Source organism: Corapipo altera, unplaced genomic scaffold (genome assembly GCF_003945725.1).
Source record: "Corapipo altera isolate COAL_440 unplaced genomic scaffold, ASM394572v1 308, whole genome shotgun sequence".
Taxonomy (NCBI): domain Eukaryota; kingdom Metazoa; phylum Chordata; class Aves; order Passeriformes; family Pipridae; genus Corapipo; species Corapipo altera.
The window spans coordinates 1,124,980-1,135,026 of NW_020884925.1; the positions used below are offsets into that span (position 1 = coordinate 1,124,980).

The 10,047-nt window shown below is 48.4% G+C and overlaps 1 long non-coding RNA gene across 12 annotated transcripts in view; it reads left to right on the plus strand.

The window, feature by feature from the left end:
* The window catches only part of LOC113953990, a 104,579-nt gene extending 95,021 nt beyond the window's left edge, over positions 1–9,558 (plus strand). For 7 of the 12 annotated variants that reach the window (XR_003530064.1, XR_003530068.1, XR_003530066.1 and 4 more), the window contains 3 exons: positions 959–1,048; positions 3,756–4,507; positions 8,595–9,558. This is a non-coding gene — a long non-coding RNA (uncharacterized LOC113953990). The remainder of the gene's footprint in view (positions 1–958; positions 1,049–3,755; positions 4,508–8,594) is intronic. The other 5 variants (XR_003530075.1, XR_003530072.1, XR_003530069.1 and 2 more) reach the window with 5 other exon arrangements.
* The last annotated feature ends 489 nt before the right edge of the window (positions 9,559–10,047 follow it).

Here is a 10,047-nt window from a genome sequence, read left to right on the forward strand (position 1 = left end):
TCCAAAAGTCTGCAGGTAGCTTTTGGGGGAGCGTTAATTAAGTTCCTCGCAGTGCAAAGTTGGTGTTCAACTTTAATTAATCGATATCCATTTATCTTTCAGGCTGTGGTTTGTACCCTCCTGCTGCAGTGTCACCCCACCCGCCCCAGGCCCATGAAATCCAGATAGGGAATGTCCACACTGGAGCTGTGTGGGCATTCCCATGTTCTTGATCACAGAATCATGGAATCCCAGAACCGTTTGGGTTGGAAAGGACCTTAAGGCTCATCCAGTTCCACCCCCTGCCATGGGCAGGGACACCTTCCACTATCCCAGGTTGCTCCAAGCCCCATCCAACCTGGCCTTGGACACTTCCAGGGATGGGGCAGCCACAGCTTCTCTGGGCAATGTGTGCCAGGGCCTCCCCACCCTCACAGGGAAGAATTTCTTCCCAATATCCCATCTAACCCTTCACTCCTTCAATTTGGTGTCAGTTTTAGGTGAAGTGCAAGATTTCTTGGCTTTGTCACATCTAACAGGGTTGGCATCACTCACCTGCCTCGATGGAAAATTAGTAAAACCTTTCATGTGTCAGAACTGCCTGTAGCCAGGAACAGGAACAACTTCATCTTTCTGGTGTGGAAATTGCTCACAGTAAGGGATCTGTCCTGCTCCATGTCCAGGTTCCCACTGCTCCCTGTGCACAGCGGGTGCTTCTGCAGGGGGGTGCTGGAGGCTCCACACCCCGTGGGCTGCTGCATTTGCCAGAAATTGGATGCAATTAAAAAAAAAAAAAGTGAACAAGAGAACAGTAGTGTTTTTGAGGTATGTCTTTCAGTGGTAGTGTTTCACAGCTTTCTTTCCAAGCTAAGTATAGTCCATGAGCGAAAACACACATTGACAGCAGTAGTAGCAGTAAACATGAAAGAAACGTCAGTGATACTATTCCTTGTCTTCCCTTATGCTGCCTTGTCCAAAGGCAGTGCTTCCCAGAATGTCCTGGCAGCCTGAGAAGTGGTGGACACCGCAATGACACCCCAGAGGAGCAGCTGAGTGCTACTGATTGCTGGTGAGTGGGTGGGAGGTCAGCAGGAAAACACCAGACTCCGGTCTGAAAGGACAAACCCAACAGATCCTGGAGCAGCCATCAGCCTGAAGGAGGGGTTAGAGGCAGATTGCAGCCATTTGGGACTGGGAAAACATGAGATTTGTGAGAAACCTTTTCTCCCTCTGTCAAACCTCTCTTATTTGTTGCCTGCCTCAAAGGGCTTGTGGCCTAAAAATGCCGCTGCTTTGCTTCATAGAATCGAAATGTTCCAATGGCACAGACAGAAACCTCAGTCTCTGCTCAGCCCCCACTGTAGGTGTTGGAACACTGAAGGAGGGTCTTTTTGACAAATTAAACACCTACACTTCTGTGCTTTCAGAAATTAAGGGCACTTCTGATAACTTCTCATAGCCCCAACTTCTTTCTCTACCAATCCCCCATTTTTAGCAATGTAAATTTGTTCTGAGCATCTAAATTCCCTCCAGTTTTTGGTAGTGATCTTTTTTAGCTGGATTCCTTTGGGGATGTGAAGGCACCTTCTCTGTGCAAAAAATGTCCATTGCCTGTACAGCATGAGAGCATTTTCCTCTGGGATTTCCCTGCCAGCACCTACCTTCCACTCTGGGAGGAGGAAATGTCATTTCAACCCTTGGTCCTTCGAAGATCACCCCTCAAAAATGTGGGTTATTGGAGGGGGGGCAGGTGGAGCAGCAGCCTGGGCAACATGCACAGTGTGGTGGTCCCTGGTCACTGGGAGGTGGATCAGCACTTTCACCTCTTTTTGGGGCAGAGATGTTCCAACCCCACCAATCCCTGTCGGTGTGAGCTCGCAGCCTTTCCTTCCCTGCCCTTCCCTCTGCTCCGTTCAGGATCTCTGAGAGCCTTTGTGTCTCACTTGGACACAGAGTCACATTCTGAGCTCTTTGAAGCACATTTCATATTTCTTAGAATCAATAAACTTCACAGGCAGTCGCAGAAATCCCAGGCAGTCAATAAGTCCCGTCAGGCTCCCTCAGGAGTGAAAGCAGAGCGTTGTAAGGACATTTCTTAGGGAGCTGCTGTTCAGGCATATTTGTTGTTTCAATTAGTCTGATTTAGGGGCTCAGTCAGGGGCTGCAGCCTGTAGCACTCACACTGTAATTTGATTTCTAAAGCTGCCGTTCAGGTACTAAGGGAGTAAAACTATGTGGTAAAACCCCAGTGTGACAGCGGCTGTGGAGATCCCGATACGCCTGTCAGGGAGATCCAGGGAGATCCCAGGGTTCACCATCACCTGCATTTCCCATCCCACATCCCATCGGAGCCCTCCTGGCTTTGATCACCAGTCCCCTGGGAGGAGCATGGAAAGGTGTTTTTCCAGACCTGTTCCCCTGAAGGGATGTTTAAAGAAACAACAAGAAAAGAAAGTCAAATGAATGTGTGTGAGAAGCGCCAGATTGGCAGCTTGAGCGAGTCAAACTTCACCTGTGTGGTGGCTGCCCATGTTTTATGTGCTGGAGCTGTCAGTGCAGCATCATTCCTCGGCACAACACATGTTCCTTGCTTTTCAAACTGTCCTCGTGTGCCCACGTTGCTCAGTCCTGCAGCTGAGAAAGAGTCAGACAGCACTGATGGGGGTAAGGAGCTGGACTGCCGAGCACTAGGAAGGAATGTTGGATAATTTGCCCTGTTTTTGGAGATGCTTAAAAATTGCAAGAGGTTGGATTTAAAAACAAAATATATGCAGAACGAGTCAAGGCGTAGCTCTGCTTTCAAACTAGAAGCTGCTGGGAACAAAGCTCGTGTCTCTCCTTAGGAAATGAGGGCTGTGTCCCTGTTGTTGCTCCCTGGGAAGAGGCCTCCATGCTCTGACAGCTACATCACCAAGGTCTTGTCTGGACCTTCTCAGCACTCCCAGGTGCTGCAGTACAACCTTTCCTGGCAGGAAGGGGCTTTGGGAGGCACAGACCCTGTGGTGAAAGACAAGTCCCCCAGGACTCCAGGGTCCTTCAGGGGCACCTTATGAGCCTGGGCAGTGGAAGCCCCGTTTGAACAAAGTCTCGTTCTGAAAAGTTTAATTTTACAACTGTTCGAGCTTGTCCCTCTTTCAGATGGCATGGTAAAAATGAAGTATGATATTTCTTCCATGAAAAATCCACTATATTTATAGGAAATTCCTTCCCAGCATTTGAAGGGGTGATGAGGTTTGGAGGAGAATTCCAGTTAGAGGAAGCAGAGGCAAAACTCTGACTTTAAAGGGCTGTCTGAGAGTGCATGAACAAGATCATTCCAGGGACTCTGTCCCTGTCCCAAGCTATTGTCCAATGTCTTTATTCTTTCCTGCTTCTGCAGCTCCTCCTCCCTGTTGTCACTACATCATAGTAAAGACTGGTTTTAACTTTTCAATTAGAGGACTAAGGTAATTTTGTTCACATTTGCTATTCTGTCACAAGGTTCTAACACTGCTCTGTGCCTCCAGTTCCTGCCATTCAGAGCAGAGGGACACTTGAGCCACTCTTTTCAAACAGGGGCCCCTGGAATCATTTTATCTGTATATTCAGTTTTAAACACCCACAGTCATGCTCTGAGATACAGGCCAAGAGCAAAGGACACTTGTGGGAGTTGTAGGTGTTGACACAACAGTCAAATCTATTTGGTCTCAAGCTTTATGCTTGGACCTGCTCATCTAACTCTGGCTGATCCATTTGTGTCTCACACGGGTAACGTGGCTTTTTCTTTCCATTTCCAGGGGTCCTCAAATGCAGCTGACCAGCCCCTTGACCAGTTGGTGGGTACCAGAGCTGGAGAGGGATGACTGTGTTCCATAGCCCTTGGGAAGGGTGCCTTGGCCTCCTGTCAGTGAGTGCAGGGTGTTTGGGCTGTGTGTGTGTGTGGGAATGGGGAGCAACTGCCACGTGCCAAGAACGAGGGGAGTGAAGGATTCCCACCATATGATCCAAAATGAACTTTTGATCCATCAGCTCATCTGATCCACCTGATCCATCAGCTGGGCCTTTCAGGTGACACACAGAAAAGGGCTGTGCTGCTGCTGGTCCTGAGGTTTGTCTGTAAGGTGTGCTGGGCTCTGCATTTTCCAGGCATCCTCTGCTGCTGGTCTAAGGTTGTTTCTTTGGTTTCCCAGACCCAGAGGCAAATGACTGTTTCTTTGTGCTAAGCATCAATTCTCTTCTTTTTTTCTTATCCTTTCTCCTCTCCATGGTTTTCCTCTCCATTTTGAATTCTCTCAGGCTGCTGCAGTCTCACTTCCCTGAGACTTCCCTCCTGGCACAGACACCAGGAGAAAATGTGATGGTGTTTACAGAGCACTGGGACTTAGGAGATGTGAAAGCTGGACCTGCTGCTCTACCTCTGGTTACTCACAACACCTTTCTGTGGTTCTGCTTTCCTGTCAGGATAACCTGGACTAAAACCTCTTTGGGGAAAGGATTTGCTTTCCCTGTGTGATCCTATGGTGTCTAACACAACAGGACCCAACCTCAGGTAAGACCTTTAGGCACTCCCATTATATGAATGAGAACAAGATTATTGGTGTCAGTAATTAACATTCTTGTGGGATTGTTGGAAATGCTTTGGGATAAACACCACCTGGAATCCTCGCCTGGCTTATGTGGTTTCTGAGCTGCAGAGGAGGCTGATCCTGTTTGCACAAGAGGCCATGGACCATCTGTCTCCTCTTACTGGATGTGCAAAGTCTTTCAGGCCAAAGATGAGATGCAGTAGCTCAGGGAGACATTGGGACACTGGAAAAGTGAGGGCATGGCCTGTGGGGAAGAAGAATGGAGACTCAGCGGTCAGTGTGTCCCCAGTAGTGATCTCACCTGAGAACAACACTAATGGCAACCACCAAACCAGAAAAATACCACCCACAGTGTCACTGAAAACACTGTGAATGCCTGTGGCACAGTGTCACCCCTGGACAGGCTTCCAGAGAGGAATCTCTCCCTGCTTATGTGGATGGCAAAAATCCCATTGGCTGCAATGACATCAGGATTTCCCCTTGAGTGTTACCTGGGTTTCTCTCCTTCTGGAGAGAAGAGCCATATCCCACATCATTATGCACATCCTAATAACAGATGGATAATTCTTTTCCTTTAAACTGTGGATTGGATTCCAGTAAACCCTGCATTTTGGATTCTAGGTTCCCTCTATCTAGCTCTGCAATCCCTAAATAAACAAACATTGGATTAGACCTCAGCAGCTCCCTCCCTCAGACACGGAAGGCTTTAAAAGCATTTCACACCAACTGCCCTGCTTCTGTTTCAGACTCTGTTAACCACGGATTCAGGGAGCTCCATCTCCCTCTCAAACTTCCCAGGGAGCTCACCTCAGTGATTGGAAGGTCTGCCTCCACTTGTGACCCTCTCTGACTCCAGCGAGGAGCTGGAATTGCTGTTGACATCAGGAATGACAGAAGTATGTGCTGGGGTTGGAGGGTTTCTGGCACATGGCCTGCTAACCCAGAATTTGCTCGGCAAAGTCCGGAGGGTGACTTTTAACCTCAGAGCAGTTTGCAAAACCACATCTGTGACCAATAAATGTGAAAAATAAATGAAAAAAAAATAAATCTAGCCCCTAGTGAATGATGAAAGCCAGCACACCTCACTGGGCACTGGTGCTGGAGTCAGTGTGGAGATCTACACACGAATAATTGAACAGGTCATCGTTGCCAGGAGTTGTCCGTGGATGGAGCCGATGCCGCACACACGGGAGGCAGCACAGAAGGTTAAACTGAAGGGATCTCATAGCTCTAAGTCTTAAACTTAATGAAGCACATCTTTATTTGTGCTGCAGCTCCTTCTTCTCCCCAAATTGCCTTAACCAGCTGCTAGAGGATGCCCAGTAATGGAAAATTCTCTGGATAACAATAAATTGGTGTAACGACTCAGTGTCACCTCACATCCTGCTAAGCAATAGAGAAATCACGGTGAGAAAAACAGGCACAGCCAGAGTGGCACTGAACAGTGGAATCCTAATTCCATCACCCTTCTTGTGGGCCACAGATAACCCAGTGCAATTTACAGCCGCTCTGAAGCGGCTCCAAGTCTCAGCAGGAGTCGGGAAGGCTCAGTGTAGCCTCGGGACTGAGGAGTCACGGAAGATCAGGGGAGTTGTTGTTCCATAACCTTGCCTCTGCACCAAAACCGGTGGGCTGGTCTGGAATGGGAAGCACTCCAAGCAAAACACAACATTTTAATCACTGAAATGAAGGTCCTCCTCTGGATCCCTCTCTGGAGAACTGTCTGTCTCTGATGATCAGGCACAGACTGCCAAAGAAGGTAGATTCTGGATTTAAATCTGTACATCACCAGTGTGTGAGTGACACCAGTAAATCTGGGCTGTAAGGCTGAGATATCTCCAAGAAGAGAGAAACACTTTTTCCACTTAAATGACTGAGGTAGAAGAAGTAAATATATTGTCTCCTACTATTGAAGGGCGAGGAAATCATTTATACACATCTATTACACCTTTGCAGCCTAACAGTGGTGGTTTTTTCAATTCAAGAGTCCAAAAGTTTAGAATTACCAACATTAAGGTGGCCTGTGCGACTGTGATTTGTCCCTTTTGTGCATTTGCATTATGATCCAGTATTTAATTGTGATTAGATCACACGCTGTTCTTTCAACAGGTTCCCGGCCTCGCTCGTTCTACAGAATAGACTGTGCTCACCAAGCAATAACTTTATTTTCTCCTCGCTGTTCACTGTGTGGCCTGTGCTTTATTTACAGCACACTATTCAAATATTGTTCTGAAGACAGATTTATTCATTTCCTCCTGAGCTTTTTCATGGGACTCATCACTATGGTATCCAAGTGCTTCACAAACTCTAATTCATTTTCCCAACGCTGGAGTGAGAACTGGTGTTGCCCTTATTTTACAGACGAGGAACTCGGGCGCACAGACAGAATAATACAAAAATATCTTTTCATTTTAGAGATCTAATTAGAAATACTGGATGGCCTGATTTTGTCAGAAAATAGAACATGGTGAAGCATCCAATTGAGTCAGAACTTGAATACATTCTCAGCTATTGCAGATTTATCTGCAAGTGCTCTTCACTTCTGCAGATCACGCTTTAAAATGTCAGCCCAGGCACCTGGGCAGCGCTGACTGCACAACTAGTGCAGTGCTGGGCAGGCTCTGTTTAAGGACTGAGGCCTTTTTCTGGAGCAGCAGTCACCCCTTCCCACCCACAATGCTGTGCTTGCTCACCCCACAGTTCCTCACAGGGTGCATAACATACCTACATCTGATTTTTACAGTAAATTGAGTGGATGTTGTTGAAACACTTGCCTGGGTTCCCTGGCTTTGGTTCAGTGTCTGAGCCAGGCTTATCCTTCTGCACTGGCTGCCTTTATCCCGGTGTTTGATAACTGGGGAGTGTGTTCCTTTGCAGCCTGACTACTGTTGTTTTAATAAATATGTATTTCTTTTCAATCTAGAGATACCCTTAGAAAGCCCAGCAATTTAATCCTGTGCTGACAGGGATGCAGGCCACCAGCAATGTGGAAACACTCCCTGTATGAGGGATGTAGTGGTTGGCACACGCTCCAGCACTCAAAGGGGACGAGGAACGTTCTCAGTGGGTGTCAGATACCTGCTGCCAACAGTTTTCCAGTTGGTCTCACCTTTCTGCTCTGCCTCCCTCCCTCAGTCTCTGTCACTCCCATTCCTACATCACTGCCCCTAGTGAATTCCCTCTTCCCATTGTCCCTGCTTCATCCCACACCCAAACTCGGGGTCCTCCTCCCTCATCCCACTGCAGCTCTCCCATCCAATCCCTGTGCTCAGCAAGTTCTTCCTCAGACACTGTACAGACAGCCCTGGGTGCCCCTAAGCTGCACGTTCCTCCTCTTGGACATTCTCTTCCATTCCTACTCTGTTTTTAATTCTTCTCCCAACAGCCTGGCTTCCAGACTCTTCCTTGTGAGCTTTGCTTTATCCCTCCCTCCAGGCAGACCTGTTTTTACTTCCAGCTCCTTGTTCCCTTCCACCACCCTGGAGAACCTGTCTCTCTCCAGACCCTCTGTGCCTGCCAACTTATCTGTCCCAAATCCAGTTCCCGTCCCCACTGTGTGTTACTCAAGGAGCTTCCTGCTCCATGTTTCCCCAGAGGACTGGAAGGACAGGTTCCCTGCTCACCCTTCCTACCTGCAGCCTTGGCATGGTCCAGAGCAGCAGGGAACTGGAAGTGCAGGTCCAGCTCTGACTCCCACAGCCCTGGGCTGTGATGAGTATGGAATTGCGGGGCAATGGAAGCACTGGGAAGCCTCCACAGAGCACCAGTGGGATTTTCAGGAGGGTTTTCACCATGGGGCTTGAAAGAACACCTCTGACAAGGTGACTGTTCTCGTCTACAAATTCGACAATCCCTGACAGAAAGAACAGAAGGGGAAAAGTTTATGATTTAACCTGAGGTACAAATATCAGATGCTTAAATTTCAGCACAGCGGTTACTCTGGCCCTATTAAATGCGACTGAGGGTAGGATTTTATGATGGGAATTCCTAACCAGCTTAATAGAAGTTACGCTACCAGTCCTGCCTTTTAATCACTGCTTCCATTTTCAGGATAAATTGCAGCTGGTTGCTGGTAATCCTTGTGGCATATCAGATAGCAGCGTAACTCGGCAAGGGTAAGGTGGAGAAACCCAAACATCCTTCTGAGGAGGTAATTATTCCATTGTGAAAATGCTCCGGGATATTTTTAGTGGCCAAACCCCCTGTTTCCTGACAGAAACATAAAATAATGAAGCATGTTTCACAAGGAGAAACGCTTCAGACACCTGTACTAGCCGGTGCTTTGCAGTCACGTCAGCGTTTAATTCGCCGTGCGCATCCCCGTGTCCCTGCGCACGGCCAGACCCACACCTGGCTTTGGGGCACTGTGGGCTGTGCCAGCACCGCCTTGCAGAAAACCCTCTCCACCAACAAATCTGCAAATCCCGCTGGATCAGGGGTAATTTCACGGGAATACAGAGCTGCCTGCAACAAGAGGGACACCCTCGCCGCACGCACCGAGGTTATCGAGGGAAACTTTCCTTAGCAGGAGGCGTACACCCGGTGTAAAAGCCTGGATTTTTTGGGGAACAAATGATTTAAAACTAGTTTTAGAACATTTTGCAACACGTTTTTGTGGGGATGTACCCTCGTTTCATGTCCCGCAGCGCCCCAGGGGGCCGGTTATCTCCGGGTTACCTCGAGCACTGGTCCTACATAATTTATGTCCTGAAAGAGACGATTCAATTAGTCAATAATAAAATGAGCAAGGACAGCGTGTGCGTTGTAAAAATATAATTTAGTGGGCAACAAGCTGAGATGGAAAAATATAAGGGTACACTCCATATGATTAATGAAGGAGGAATGTATATTTATAGCTCTTATTGTGTCCTTTGTAAGCAGAAGGATCCGGCAGTAGGACTGGAACCGGCTGGTAACTATGTGGCATTCCAGTGATTGGGATTTGAATGGCAAATGCTGTATAAAACTAATTACCCCCAGGAGGATGAAAATACATTTCATTTGCCTTTTCGGAGCATGTTTGGCCTTTTCTTCACGTTTATTTACGCTTGAAAAACACGTTTATTAGGAGGGGCGACATCCCAGACGGAGCAGCGGAGTTACTCCCCAAGAAAACAAGTTTCCACAAGTTATTTTTACACATTTAGCACGATTTTGGTTTTCTCGGTCGTAGTGGATTGCGCTTCCCGGCAGCACACGGCGTAGGGAATTCTCGCTTCCCACGTCCTCGGGCTCGGCACACAGGGAGGATACCCGGATTGGTGCCGAACCCTTTGCTTTCCTCTGTTTTCACACGCGAAGCACACATAGGTCCCGCAACCACGCCGGGGTAGGTCCCGGAGAGGGGAAAACACAGATTTATGGCGTTAAAACCCGGGAACTTTCGTGCCCCGATCGCTCGAAGGGGAACGAGGAGAGCCCCGACGGTGCCCCTGAGGGGAGGGCGGCGGCCCCGCCCCCGCGCGCGCGCAGGCGCCGTGGCGCGCGCTGGGAGGGGGCCGGG